This window comes from Ochotona princeps, chromosome X (assembly GCF_030435755.1).
Source record: "Ochotona princeps isolate mOchPri1 chromosome X, mOchPri1.hap1, whole genome shotgun sequence".
NCBI lineage: Eukaryota > Metazoa > Chordata > Mammalia > Lagomorpha > Ochotonidae > Ochotona > Ochotona princeps.
Genome location: NC_080865.1, coordinates 33,425,067 through 33,441,176, shown reverse-complemented (window position 1 = coordinate 33,441,176; position 16,110 = coordinate 33,425,067). Strand labels below are relative to the sequence as shown.

The window sequence follows — 16,110 nt, the reverse complement described above, 5'->3', positions numbered from 1 at the left end:
TAATAATAATAGAATAGGCAACTATGCTGACATACTGGTATAGTTAACACAAATTTGGCATTAACCAGGCCCAGAATGCCTGCCAGCTACTGGTTATTTTTCACCCAGCAGTGCAACACTTGCTTAAATACAAGGCAACCTAGGCAGTTGCCTACAACTGGGGCATTTATATTAAGTGTCTAACATAATGAATTCTGTTTAAGCAAGTATATCCATGGAACAAGTACGCAGATCAAGAAGCAAACTATTATCCCAAAAGCTCCCTACCTTATACCCTGTTCTCAGGTACCAGTTCCCAAAGATATCTCTTTTCTAACTTTTAATACTACAGATTAATTTTATTTGTTTTGGATCTTTATGGAAAGGAATCATACAGTATGTACTTTGTCAGGTCTGGCCTCCTTCACCCAATTCAGTGTTTGTGAGATGCGTTCATGATGCTGGATATAGGTGCAGTTTGTTCATTCTCATTACTATATGGCATTTCATTGTATGAATATACCAAAATTCACTTATTTATTCTACTGTTGGTGAATGTTTCAATTGTTTTTTTCAGCTTGAGGCTATTACAAATGTTGCTGCTGAAACATTATCTTACACTCATTTTTGATGGACATATATGTTCCTGACAAGTGTATTTAGAACTGCTAAGGGGTCAGTGAGATCCATATCGAGCTTCAGGAGATACTGCCAAATAGTTTCCAAATTGGTTGTATAAAGTTCTCTCCCTATCAGCAGTGTATGAAAACTCTAGTAGCTCTACTTCATTTTATATGTTTTCAATATTGAATTTTCAATACTGAATTTTATTATCATTGTGATTTTAATGTGTCTTCTGGCCATTCAGATATCTTCCCTTTTCTTTGGGGTTACATTCCTTTCCCTGACTGATTTACAAGAGTTTCTTATGTAATCTGCATGCAAGTCCTTTGTTGGATACTTGTTTGTATTGCAAATATCTCATCTATCCTGTGACTCGTCTTTTATTTATTAGTTATATATTTTAATTGAAAGAATTTCTCAATTTTAATATAATCCAATATAAAATATTTTCCTATATGGTTAACACTTTTTATGACCATACAATCTTTGTTTATCTTAAAATCATTTATGTCTTCTCATTTTCTCCTTAAAACCTCTAATTGTTTTGTCTTTCACATTTAGGTCTATGACATGTTACTTGTGATTTTGTGGATATATGTGAGTCATAGGCAGGACCTTGGCCACTTCTAAGAGGTAAGGCTAGAAAGCAAGATCATCAAATAAATGAAGACCTCCAAAGAACTGCCACATCAGTATAGACCATAAGAAATTCAGTTGATAATAATGTGAGGAAAAAAAATTTAGGTATTGGACTTTAGTGTTACATATGGACAGTGATACTCTAAAACATTTGTGGAAATGGAATTAAAGAATATATTTTGTTGCAAATTTTTTAGCCATGTGTACAGTTTTTTATCATATGTGTTCACAGGTGTTTTAAAATTTATTTTATTTATTTAAAAGGCAGTGTGGCACACACAGAAGGGAAAACATTCTACTTTCTTGTTCACTCCCCAAATGGCTGCAACGGCTAGGGCAGGGCCAGGCCAAAGCCAGGAGCCCCGAACTCCATCTGGGTCTTCCACATGAATGGCAGAGCCCATCTACCTGGGTCACTTTCTACTGTCTTGCTAGGCACTGTTATGGGCTAAGGAGTTGATTAGTGCTCCTTGGGCTGGGCAGGAACAGGAACTGGGCTTGTAGCTAAAAACACTTAGATTAATTGGACTCATCTGTATCCAATTTCCTGGCTAAATTAGGACTGGGGGGAAAGAGTATATAAGGAGAGGTGAAGGAGCAATAAAGAGAGACTTCACAGAAACTTCTACCATCACTGGTCTCCTGTTGGTGCTTCATGCCCAGACCCTCTCCCTGTCCATGTTATTGGCTCTGCTGGTCGGAGCAAGGCACATTGTCAGAAAATTGTATGGGAAGTAGAACAGCTGGGATTCACACCAGCACCAAGTTATGGAACGCTGCCATTACAAGCAGTGGCTTAACCAGCTATACCACAAAGCTGGGCTCTCTGTAAACTTTTTGAAGACTCTCTCATATTATCAAGCAAGGTAACTTTTGAGGATTCATAACCACAGAGAGTTAAGGTTCAACTTTTTATGACATCTAAATTCAGAAAACCACCACCACCACCACCACAACAACAACAAAAACTAAGAACCCCAGGTAGACAGTGTCTTTGGATATGTAGAGGAAACAAAGATAAATTAAGTCTGCATAGACGGAACTACAATTCAGACCAAGCAGAACTTGGAAGAATAAAACAGCAAAAAACTGAGCCCACAACTGAGAGAAATCAATAGCATGGTGAATCTGATACCATTAGTGACAATTGGAAGAAATAAAACAGACAATAGGATTACAAATCAGGGAAATCAATGTAATGGAATGATCAGATCCAGAATATGTAAGATGTCTCAAATGGTTAAAGAAATACAAAGATAAAAGAAAAAAAAACTACTACAAGTTAGGGTTAGGGGGTAGGGTTAGGGTAAAGGTTAGGGTTTAGGGTTAGGGTTAAGCTCAATTTTTAAAGCAAACGTTTTGAAATAATTATAGATTCTTGTGCCTTTGCGAGAAATAATACAGAGCAATCCCATGCATGTTGTTTTAATGATGTTTTTATTTGAAAGGTAGAGTTATGAAGAGAAAGAGAGATTTTCCACCCACTGATTCACTCCTTAAATAGAAACAATGGCTGGTGCTACACCAGGTTGATGTCAGAAACCTGGAACTCCATCCTGGGCTCCCATTCGGGTGGCAGGGACCCAGTTACTTTGGCTGCTTTCCCAGGTATAACAGCAAGGACCTGGGAGCTACCACATATTTTGCCCAATTTTCTGCTGTAACAACTGACAGAAATACAGTTTTGACAAAGAAACAATCCACTGGTTTTATTGAAACTTCCCCAGTTCCGTACCATAAGGTTTATTCATGTTATCCTTTTAATAATCAACCTCTGGGAGAATCAGGATGGCGGAATAGGGTAAGGACACATTTAAACGGATGGAAAAACATTCAATCAGGATGAAGCAGAGAGGACATATTTCAGGAAATAGGAAAGAACAGAACAACAGCAGAGGGGTACCAGGAGACTGACAAACACAGGAAAGCAGTGGACACAACAATGTGGTGTTGCAGTGACTGATACTCCAGCAGCATTCAGTTAACGGGCGATCTGAACTCCACCAGCAGCCAGAACTCCACCAGCAACCAGGTGGGAAGGGACTTTCACTGGGAGCTTGGGAGGTGAACCCAGACAAAGAACTGTCCATCCTGCTGGTCTGTTTGATTTGACGAGGAGCAGAGACAGAGCAGCAGATCCCAGAGAGGTGCGAGAACAGGATGGATTTCACAGCCCAGTCTGCCCCCTAGAGCTGAATTGGGCGTCATTTTGCATAAGGAGCCAAAGGCAAGGGAAAGGACTGAGCATATGCTGAGCTGGGAGTGAATTCATTTCTGACTCAGTGAACTGCAGCAACGTGGCATTCTATAGGTTCCACCCAAGACAGGCCTGGGTAGCCCTAAGATCTGATGGCCACCAGATCAAGAACTGTAGTAGTGATACGTCAGGCGCCATTTTGCACACTGTGGCAATAGCTTTAGGACAGCAGGGGACAACACTGAACTGTGCATGTGCTGAGCTCGAGAGAACTCACTGAGGTCCGTGGATTGCACTGGTCCCGCACGAAAATAATACCGACTGTGGCATTGTAGCGGTCAAAATAGGTCCGTGTGGCACCCAGACCTAATGTCCAACAGGTTCCAACAAAATCAGCGCCACCAACAACCTAATTATATAGGACACCTGGTGTCTCTCTAATGCTGGGACCTGCTCCAACCAGAAGTGGGAGAAAGGTTGCAGAAAAAACGGTGCAGCCTCAGCACGGTATCACAGGAGGTGGAGAGTGGTGAGCCAGGAGTTGGAGCTACGGAGACCATGGTGGAAATCTAACGTAAGAACCCAGACCTGGAACTGCTGGAGGTTGTGGCACAAGTGGCTGCAGCAAAAAGTCGTGCACCAACTTCAATAAGTAAAATCGCATTGTAGACCTGTGGGTGACACAGCTTAGAAACCTACCCCAAGGAGAAGACTCTACTAACCAGAAGTACAATGACCAAGAGCAAAAGAAGAGACAAAGGCACAACAAATAATACCGAAAACGCCCCTGCAAAGGAGCAAAACCCTATGCCAACCTCAGAGTTAACTGAGGAAGACATCGAAAAAATGGGGGACACAGAATCCATAAGACTCATTTCAAAGCTTCTGATCAAAAATGAGAAGCTCATGCAAGAGTTCAAAGAATTTAAGGAAGCAATAAAACAAATCAAGGCTGATATATCATAAATTAAGAACACAGTAGAGCAAATTAAAAGTACAGTGGAGAGTCTCCAAAATAGAATGAAGCAAGCAGAAAAAAGAATCTCAGAATTGGAAGATATTTCCTGTCATCAGGGAAAGCAAACAAAAAGCTGGAAGCAGAGCTGGATCAGGCCAAAAAAAGTATTCAAGAATTGAAAGACACTATTAAGAGGCCAAATCTTAAGAGTTATCGGAGTTCCAGAAGGTGCAGAAAGAGAAGCTGAGTTTGCGAATGTATTTAATCAAATAATACAGGAAAATTTCCCTAATCTAGAGAAAGAATTGGGAAACAAAATCCAGGAGGGGCACAGAACTCCCAACAGGCTTGATCAAAAGCGATCTTCACCAAGACACATGATTATCAAGCTCTCTTCAATTGAACATAAGGAAAAGATCCTTAAATGTGCACGTGAAAAAATCAATTGACATATAAAGGAATGCCAATTAAACCCACAGGAGATCTCTCACAGGAAACTACAGGCCAGAAGAGAATGGAGTGACATATTCCAGATTCTAAAAGAAAAAAATTGTCAGCCTAAAATAACATATCCAGCAAAGCTTTCTTTTGTCTTTGAAAATGAAATAAAATTCTTCCACAGTAAAGTTAAAAGAATTTGCCTCTTTCAAACCTGCCCTACAAATGATACTTCAAGATGTTCTCTTGACAGAGAAGAGGAATAGCACCCACCAAAACCAAAGGCAAATGGGAAGAACATCCCAGTAAAATGACAACAGAAGACTAAACCAATGAATAACCCATTCCTAAAATGACAGGACCAAAGTAGCATCCATACATATTAAGCTCTGAATGTAAATGGCTGAAGCTCAATCAAACATCATAGATTAGTAGACTGGATTAAAAAACATCTGTTTATTGTCTGAAGGAGACACACTTCTCCAACAAAGATCAGCGGAAACTATATCGCATGGGTTTTGTTGTTTTCTGTTGGTTTCATCTCTTCAAAACCCTTTCTTCTGATTAAATCATTCAATGACTTGTAGATCATGCAGTGGCATCATTTTCTTCAAGAAGGTTTTTGATTTTCATTTCTTCAGGTACACGTTAGTCATTTAGTAGCATGTTATTTAACTTCATGGTGTTGTTAATTTCTTTTTTCTCCCGGATGTTGATTTTGTTTTGGGGCTCTTCATTTAAGGGGATGTATAGTAGCTGTGTAATGGAGACTGTCATACCTAGTAACATGTCATTTAACTTCATGGCATTGTAAATTTCTATTTTTCTTTCTATTGTTGATTTTGTATTATGACTTTTCATTTAAGGGGATGTACAGTAGCTGTGAAATGGAGGCTAACATCCAGATGTGAAGATGCAGTGTAGTATGCATTTCTACTTCCAGACAAAGATGGACTTGCAATGAAACTGTTCACTATATCTTGACAATAGGATTCTGGACTCTCTGCCGTTGTCCATGCCCGCAATGATGGACATATGACTGTGTTGAAGAACTATGTTAGTAATGATATAGAGGAACCAGGTGGGGGGAGGGAATTGGGGAAGGGATAAGGAAATATGGAACTGTATCATAAAATGATAATAACAATAATAATAGTAATAATAAAATGTAAAAAAAGAAAAATAATAATAATAATAATAATCAACCTCTCATCGCCTGATCAATACAGGATCCCTAGCACTCATTAATTTGTTTTCCATACTTATAATTTAATCATTTGAAAAATGCTATATAAATGTAATCATATAGTATATAAATTTGCAGGGTTAGTTTTTGTTTGTTTTAAAGGTTTATTTATTTTTATTGAAAAGTCAAATATACAGAGAGGAGGAGAGACAGAGAGGAAGATCTTCCGCCCTCTGATTCACTCCCCAGGCGGCCCCAATGGCTGGAGCTGAGCTGATCTGAAGCAGAGAGCTGGATGGGAAGCGGAGGGCCTGGATTAGAACCAGTGCCCATATGGAATCCTGGTGGAAGGATTTTTAGCCAATAGGCTACCGTGCCAGGCCCCCTTAAATTGATTTTTTTTTCTTTTTATTACTACTTTTGTTTTGGGCTTTTTTGCACTTCTATTTTAGTTTCTTTATATAAGAGCTTAGATTATCAATTGACATCTACTCTTTTTCTAAGTACAGCAGTTAGTGCTAAAAATTTCCCAATCAGCACCACTTTACTCTTATATCACATATGTTGATGTGCTGTCATGTTAATTTCAGGTATTTTTAAATTTCTTTTGGGACTTCCCATTTGGGCATAGATTATTTAGATGTCTTTGCTTTTTAAAATTTTCACCAATTTAGTTTTTTTGCTTTCATCCTTCTTTTGTTGATCTTAAGTTTGATTCCATTATAGCCAAAGATTATATTCTGACTATATTCTGCATGATTTCAATTCTTTAAAACTTTGACATTTGTTTTATGGTCTATATTGGCTGGCGCTTCACGGGCAATTAGAAAAAAATGTGAATTTCACTCTTGGTAGGTGGGGTACTCAATATATCAGATTCTTTGGCTTATGGTTTTCTTCAGTTGGGTTCTTCTATACACTTGTCAATTTCTATCAGTTGTAACAGTGGCTGAGAGGGTGGTAGAATGCCAGCTGTAATTGTGGATTTTTCTATTTATAATATTAGCTCTATCAATTTGTGCTTCAGGTATGTTGAGGCTCTCTTTTGGCAGGTGTACACATAGTATCACATTGCCTCTTTGGCATATTAATCCTTTTATGATAATGCAATATCTTTCTTTGTCTCAGGTAATTTCCTTTGCTGTGACATGTACTTTCTAAAACTTTAACATAGCCACTCCCACCTTTTTAATTTGTACAATGTATATTTTAATTTCAGTTTTTTGATGTTAATAAATCTGTGTTTTTTGAAAACACCAAATACAATTTTTTAAAAACCACTTTGCTCTGTGTCTCAACTGGCATATTTAGACCATTAGCATTTAAGGCAATTATTGGTATGGTAAAGCTTCAGTGTGGCAGTGTACTAGTTCTGGTTCCTTTATCTCATTCATCTGTTTCTGTTCTTGCTTCCTATGTGCTGTTTGAACATTTTTAGTGTTATTAAGGGTATCCACTTAAGTTGTTATATTATTGATATCTATAGCATTACAATATGCATATGAGTACATAACTTATCATCGACTGCTGGTATTGATTTTTAATTCTTCAGGTTGTATTATAATACACATAGGATTTTGTTTTTATTGAGGTAGGGTAAGGCCAACAGATGACTCGGATTCTTGTTACACATTTCATCTACAATTTTAGGAGACTATGAGTCCTATTTAAATCTTTTATTTTAGCAGGCAATCACCCGGTTTAGGTATCATATACAGGTCCTGGCCTACTTTTCTGGAACTCTGATTCCAATGACAACTCAATTTCAGAGCGCTTAAAAGGGCTATTTTTATCACCTTGATTTGTTTGGTGCTGATGGATTCCCACAGGCTTCTGCTGAACAGGCGGAAGGCATTTCCCAGGCCATCCCATGAGAATGAAGGACATTCTCTGGGCTACACCACTTGCTGTTGTGGGATCTCCATTGCTGTTGTCACTCAGCCACTTGATTTCTCTCGGTGGGGTTAGGCACACTAGGCATGAAACATACGGAAGGAAAACGTTTCTTCTGAGCCTCTATTGTCACTACATCTTTCAATAGATCTGTCCCGCTGATGCTGCCAGTTTCACCAAGGGTGGTCATCAGGATGCCCATTCTACCCAGGGCGTTGGTGAGTCTACCTGGGCTGATTGTTTCTAATGGGAAATCAGTAGCTAGTAGGCCTGGGAAGCCTTCCTCTCTCAGGTTATGTTTGTAAAATATCCTTTTGCATCTCATTACCATACTAGAGTCCCAAACCAGTTCACCCACTTTTTAAAATACATATTTTATTTGAAAGACAGATACACACAAGTTTATGTGTGTATATGCATACACACTGACACACAGAGAGGAAGCAGGAATCTCCACCCACTAAATAATTGCTAGGTTTTGTTCAGGTTCTCTCTATTCAATAATTATGACTATATTTTACTTCCTTTTTTAAATTAAAAAAATGCTTTAAAGTCCTTATCTACAAATTCTAATCTATGATTTATTTCAAGTTGGTTTATGATTTATTTCAAGTTGGTTTATACTGTTGTTTCTCTTGACATTGAGTCAGATTTTTCTGATTCACATGTCCACTAATATTTTAATTTTATCTCTGACTCTGTGGATCATATAGTGGTGATTTGCACTCTGTAGAGTATTTTTGTTCTAATTTGTTGTTGTTCTAGTCGGCAGATAAATCACTAAATCAAAACACTGAACTTGTAGGGGTTTTGTTTTATATTTCAGAATGCATGTGTTTCAATAATTTGCCCTTGATCTTGAGATAAATCTCTTCTTCATTGGACTCACTCTTCTCTTTAAAGTCTGGTTATCATTATAGAACTTGAAATGCTTACAAAGATATTATTTCCTCTTTCATTTACAGTACTCAGACTCGGAACTCTGTCTTCCCTACAATGGGGGCAGCAGCTAAAATCTTTGCCCAGGATTGTCAGCCTTTTCGTTATTCCTTTCTTCTAGAATTTGGTATGCCCTTATACATAGCTAAGTGCAATCAAGCATTTTAGGGGCTCCCTTTATGGTTGGATTTCTGCCAGACTTCCCTGTTCAATTTCTGGATACTCTGGCATGTCCAAACTGTCCTCTGAAACGTCAACGCAAAAGTAATGTGACTTTCTGTTTAAGTTCAAGTCACATTATGACACAAGAATAGATTTCTGTCAAGTGAAAAGACATGTAATTATGTATTTCAATCAATAAGATTCCATTCTTTTAATGGTCAAATCTCTGCCTGTTTCTTTTTGACATTTTTTTCAAAGATTTATTTTATTTTTATTACAAAGTCAGATATACAGAGAGAAGAAGAGACAGAGAGGAAGATCTTCTGTCCACTGTTTGACTCCCCAAGTGGCCTCAATGGCCAGAAGCTGAGCCAATCCAAAGCCAGGAGCTAGGAGCTTCTTCCAGTTCTCCCACATGGTTGCAGGGTCCCAATGCTTTTGGCCGTCCTGGACTGATTTTCCAGGCTACAGGCAGGAAGCTGGATGGGAAGCGAAGCAGCCGGAATACAAACTTGTGCCCATATGGGATCCTAGCATGTGCAAAACAGGGACTTTAGGCACTGGACTACTGCGCCGGGCCCTCTTTTCAACTTCTAATGTGTTCAAATAGTTGGAGGTTACTTTCAAACGGCGCATTAAAAAGTATTTTACCTATGCAGCACCTGATGGTATATGTGGTAAGCCAGGGCTGAGAGCAAGCTGAGATGGGCTAGACCGAAGCACCTGCCAGCATGTGCAATAACTGGGGCTGGGGGCAGGCATATTAGGGATTCACAGGTGTTGCCATAACTAAGTTGCAGCACCCGGGAGGGCACATTATAACTGGGGCTAGTGCTGGGCTGGGAAGGGCTAGGCCACAGCACCTGCCAGTAAAATCTGGGACTGGGGGTGGGCCAGGTGAGGCTGAGCTGCAGCACCCACCAGCATGTACAAGAACTGGGCTGGTTTGGTAGGAATTTTGGGGGTTCATCCTGACTAGGCAGTAGCACCTACTGGCAAGCAGGAAAGCCAGAGCTGAGGGGTAGGTCAGGCTGGGACAGGCTGAGGCACTTGTTTTATGAGAATTGGGACTGGGGATGGGCCTGTTAGGGGTTCTTTGGGCTAGGCTGCAGTACCCTGCAAGAGTGTATGGGAACAGATTGTGGCAGGTTAGGCCATAGTACTCACATGAGAGCCAAGATTGTTGATGGGACTGACCAGGAAGCTGCACTCACTGGTACATGCATTTGCTGGTGCAGGGGCTAGACTGGGCCAGACCCTGCACTAACCAGCACACACGAGAGCAAGGTGTGAAGACCTCCCAAAAGAGATTTCTTAGGGGTCTTCCCAACTAGACTGCTGCATTTGATCCCTGACCTCAAGGAAATTCACGTAGACATACTGTAGAACTAGGCCACTCAGTTGCTGACCCTCCTGCAAGAATGGAGAGCATACCCAGATGAGCAGGAAGGACTAGATAGTCAGCTCACCTAAGCCAACAAAAAACTTTGAGTGCCTCATCAAAAGATGTAACGGACACTTTAAACAACACTCCAAGCCAGGCTCTACAACAAGCACTGAATCTGCAGGCACATTGAGGTAAACAAGGGCCGTCAATAGGCCTTAGAAAGAGTTTCTTATGTCTGATGCCACAAAGCTGACAATCTCTCAGAAGAATTAAGACCACTCATTCTTCACCACATCAGGGGCTCAAACAGGTGCTAATGTAGAGTGACAGCAAAGAGCAGTACACTTTCTCCTTGTTCCCCATTCCTCCCAGAGGAGGGAAAATTGAAATATTTCTTTCAGCTACCTGCCTCCCCCTATCCTAATTAGAATCAGAGATCCATATGGGTCTGTAACCTCCTTACCTTTGTAATAAATATTAACAATAAGAATAAAACAATAAAATAGTTTAATTAATAAATTATATATGTATTTGCCTAGTATTTGTAATTGTCATAAATGAGAAGGTTAGTGTGTCATATCCTATGATGCCATTACTAGAAACAGAACTCCCCTTCCTCTTTTTAACTCAGAGGCTCACCATCTCTGGGCTAAGCTATTGTAGCAGACTCCTTACTGGCGGCCATGCCTCCAGTTACTCTGATAATCCACGTTATGCACTGCTGCTGGAGTGAACTTTGAAGATGCACGTGGGATCCAGGATTCCTTCATTCAAATTCTTTGGTGCCCTCCCCCCACCTCCAACAGCAACAGGATAAAGTCACAATTCTTTACCATGAACAGGCTCCTGCTTATCTATTCAGCTTTGTATTTGCACAGCTTCTCATTCCTATTGACATCTATCTTTTCTGCATACTAAATTACTTTCAGCTTTTCTATTCTAACCTGATAGTTTGTTTGGGGGTCTTGGTGCTTTGCCTTCTCTCTAGTATTAAAACAAATAAACAAAATTAAGAATTTAATAAAATATACAGTGATAATGGTGTTTGTAGATAAAATTCATTAACCTAATTCTGTATGCTTGGTGCTGTAGTAGGAGCTGTCAAAATAGCTTTGTATTTAGTCCTCACAACAACTTCCTGAGAGAAATATTCTTATAAGCCTCACTTCGCAGGTCATAAAATTGCGGCTCAGAAACATTAAATGAAAGAAATTGATTATAATCTAGATTTCAGCTATATTCTATAGTCTCCCACTCAAACAAAGTATATTTTTGGGACTTGGAAATGAAAGAGCTAAGATCACCCCAAAGGTCAAACTGTTGCATTAATGTAAGATGAATTTAACAGAGACATGCAATGACACCTTAATAAAACAGAATGACTCCCTTCCCAGCTGCATTTGACTGTAACCACATGGGAGTTATTGGCATATCTAAAGAAATAACATGTAAAACAGAAGGGCAGCTGGGTAGCTGTGGGTACATGCACGGAAAGAACCACAGAGGGAAATATAAGATATTTCCTCTATATACGTTCCAAAGAATATGAGACCCTGGCTTTAAGAGCTATCCCTGATAACTAGCATAGGCATTGTGGAGAGAAAGATTTTCATTTTTTTTTTTTTAGATTTGTTTATCTTCATTGGAACGACAGATCTACAGATAGAAGGAGAAGCCGAGAGAAAGATCTTCCATCTGCTGGTTCACTCCCCAAATGGCCTCAACAGCAAGAGCTGAGCCAATCCAAAGCCAGGAGCCAGAAACTTCTTTCGAGTCTCCCATGCAAATACAGGGTCCCAAGGCTTTGGGCCATCCTCTATTGCTTTCCCAGGCCACAGGCAGGAAGCTGGACGGGAAGTACAGTAGCTGGGACATGAACCAGCTGGGACATGAACCAGTAGGAGACACCAGCTCTTGGAGGTAGAGGATTAGCTAGTTGAGCCATTGTGCCTGCCCCAGATTTCTATTTTTTCTTGGCCAGATAGTTTTATATATTAGAATCACACAGCCACGTATCTTCAGTTTTATTTCATAGTCACCTAACAAGCTTCTCACTGCATTTCTGACTTCTTTTAATGCCTGTCTGCAGATGAGAGAATGCACATATACACTTTGCATGCATGTATTCCAACTATGAGCGGAACCAGCCTCAGAGAACACGGTGAAGGTGGCATCATGGCTGGGATGACAAAGAAAAGGAAAACAATATCCTAGGCCCTACATATCAGGCAGCCACTGAATTAAGCCACATGGAAACCTTCCTGTCACTAGTACTCTTGTCATGGGTGAGAAAATACATTTATTGTTTAAGTCAATTTATTTGAGGTTTTCTATTGTATGTTATCAAAGCAACCAAACTTATAGAGGGAGGCAGATGTCAACATCTTTAATGAGTGTGTGCATGGCAGAGGAAATGGTAGAGGGTATGGGAATTAGCAGAATATTGGTGGATAACAGCCAAGCAAAAGGAGGTGGGGTATTATTGTTTATGGCATGAGACACATGAGCAGGCTTTTTATACAAAGACTAAGAGTAATGCCTTATAAAGGAAGATAGAGAGTAATAAGGATATCAACTTCATATTCTTGATGTTAACAGTATGACGCAAACAAAAAAATAGTTTTGTAGATTATAAATTTTGGCAGGACATTGATTGGAATGCTTCAAAAAAAGACTGAGGAGATTTCACTGATCAGAGTGGGAGTTCCAGAGTACACACTGAATGAAAAGGAAGGCCACAGAGACACAGGGTGAACATCCTGGCACTGATAGATGTTTGCTCCAGATTCATTCTGTGCTCCTCTCCTGTAAAATGGTGTTACTCTTGCCATGGCATTCAGGTTATTTCTCCCTTTGCCTCCTTTGGGGATGTTTTGTACCAGGGGCTATGTCTTCCTACAGAATTTCTTCTCCCTACTGAATACCTAGAGTGTTCTCCCAGAGTCTTGCTGCTGTGGCTGACCTCTATGTCTTTTCTCGCCTTTTATTTGACTCATTAGCTCTTCCATAGCCTGTATTACTGACTCCCTACACTAAATTTCCTCTGTTTTAAATATCTGAAATGTTTCATTAAATCTCTGACTCATATTAGTGGTTTGACTAACTGGTGCTGCCAACTATACAAAAATCATGTTCAACTTTGACTCTGGGTGTTTTAAGATCTATTCATTTATTTGACAGGCAGAGCTACACAGAGATAGGGAAAAACAGAGACTGAAACAAAGCTCCTCTATCTGCTGGTTCACTCCCCAGATGACCACAATAGCCAGTGTTGGGCCAGGCTTGAAGTCAGGAACTCCCTTTAGGTCTCTGACATGAGTAGCGAGGCCCAACCTCTTGGCCCACCTTCCACTGTTGTTACCAGGCCATTAGAAGGAAGATAGATTGGAAATGGAGTAGCCAGGACTCAAAGCTGCATCTTTATGGGAGACAGACATTTCATGCAGTTACTTTACCTACTAAGCCACAACACTGGCCCTTTAATTTCACTTTTTGAATCAGAAACTCCTCTCACATGGGCTATTCTTTCTGGTCTCTCTGGATATACTTTTTAAGTGAAAATTATGAAAATTATGTCTTAAACACCAGAATATTTTCCTGAAACAAGTTAGTACTGATTGTATTACATAAGTTTATCAGTTTAGAAATCTACGGAGATAGCAATATGGCCCTTTCATGGCACACAATCACAGTCATGTGCCATGTTACCAATAAATGACCACATATATGATGGCAGTCCCATGAGGTTATATGGATTAGTGATGTTGTAGCCTTCTTAGTTTATATAAATTCACCCTATGATGCCTGCACAGTGATGAAATAACCCAACAATGTATTTCTGACATTTAAGTTAACAAGTGACATGTGACTGTAATTGAGTGGGAGACTATAGAATATAGCTGAAATCTACATTATAATCGATTTCTTTCATTTTTCAAAAGGTATAACTGAAAACTGGGTAAGAGTTTTATATTATGTGTACTGCCATTTTAAAAATACAGAGAAAGGCAAAGCCAGGATCACTGACTCAAATCAATGTTAAGGGTTTGGAGAAAGATAAGCCACATTAACACTAACCAGAGACAGCTAGAAGCACTACTCATTTCAGACAACAAACTTTAGAACAAGGACAATCATCAGAAGGACACTATATACGGGTGAAGGAGTTGATTTTTCAAAAAGACACAGCAAACTTTAATATGCATGTGTCTAACACAAGTGCCAAGATTGAACTGCATAGAAAAAAAGACAAATGCACTATTATCGTTGTAAACTTTTACAGACTTCTTGCAGTAATTGAGAGACCCAGAAGGCAGAAAATCAGTAAAGATATAGTTGAACTGAACAGCACCATCAATCAACTGCATCTAATTGACATTTATAGACCACTTCATCCAACAGCAGAATACACATTCTTGTTAGGCACACATGAATCATTCACTAATTAGATCATATTATGGATTATAAAAGACACCTAATTTTTTAAAAGAAGTCATACAAAGTATAGTTTTGCCCCATGATGGAATTAAGCTAGAATTCTAAACCAGAATGATATATACAAAACCCCCAAATACCAGGAAATTAAACAACATATTTTAAAATAACAAATGGGTCAAAGATGAAATCTCAAGAGAAAAAAGCATTTGAGCTAAGTAAAAAATTAAAATACAGCTTTTCAAAGTATTTAGGATGCAGGGAAGTCAAGAGGAAAACATTATATATATATATTAGAAAAATCTAAGATCAATAATCTAAACTTCTATCTAGATAATAGTAAACTTTAAGCTGAAATCAAGCAGAAAAAAAAACACAAAATTTAAACAAACTCAATAAAACTGAAAACAGGAAAATAACATAATAAATCAACAACCAAAAGCTGAGGTTTTGGTTTGTTTGTTTTTGTTTTTGAAAAGATAAATAGAGCACTGCGCGGTAGCCTAGTGGCTAAATCCTCACCTTGCAAGAGCTGGGATCCCATATGGGCACCGGTTCTAATCCCAGCAGCCCCACTTCCCATCCAGCTCCCTGCTTGCAGCCTGGGAAAGCAGTGGAGGACGGCCCAAAGCCTTGGGACCCTGCACCCATGTGGGAGACTCGGAAGAAGCTCCTGGTTCCTGTCTTTGAATTGGTTCAGCTCAGTCCATTGCTGCCACTTGGGGAGAAAACTAGTGGATTAAAGATCTTCCTCTGTCTCTCCTCCTCTCTGTAAATCTGACTTTCCCATAAAAATAAATAAATTTTTCTTTTTTTTTTAAAGAGGTAAATAAATTTGACAAGCTTCTAGCTAGGCTGGCCAATAACAAAAAAAGATACCTGTTTCCAATTTCATAAAAGAATCAGGAAACATAACTACTGATCTTCTGGATATTAAAAGGATAATAAAGAAATATGAACATCTTTGTGCATACAAACTGGAAGACTCACACAAGGTGTAATATAATCTAAATAATCCTATGTCTCATAAAGAAAATGAATCAATAATTAACATTACCAAAAAGGAAGGTAGAGGCTCATAATTTGATAAATTATATCAGATAAAGAAGAAATGATACTTCTCTACAATGTCTTCCAGCAGAAAAAGATAACATTTCCCAAATTTACACTGTGAGGCCAGCCTGACCCTAACAGCAAAATTAGATATTTATTACCAGGCATTACTGGAAAAGAGAACTCACCAACAAAGATGTGAAATCCTCTACATTAATAGT

General features: G+C 39.1%; 1 pseudogene; it reads right to left on the bottom strand.

The window, feature by feature from the left end:
* LOC101524745 (large ribosomal subunit protein uL10-like) overlaps window positions 1-8,116 on the bottom strand; it is a 114,771-nt pseudogene extending 106,655 nt beyond the window's left edge.
* Window positions 8,117-16,110: the final 7,994 nt, after the last annotated feature.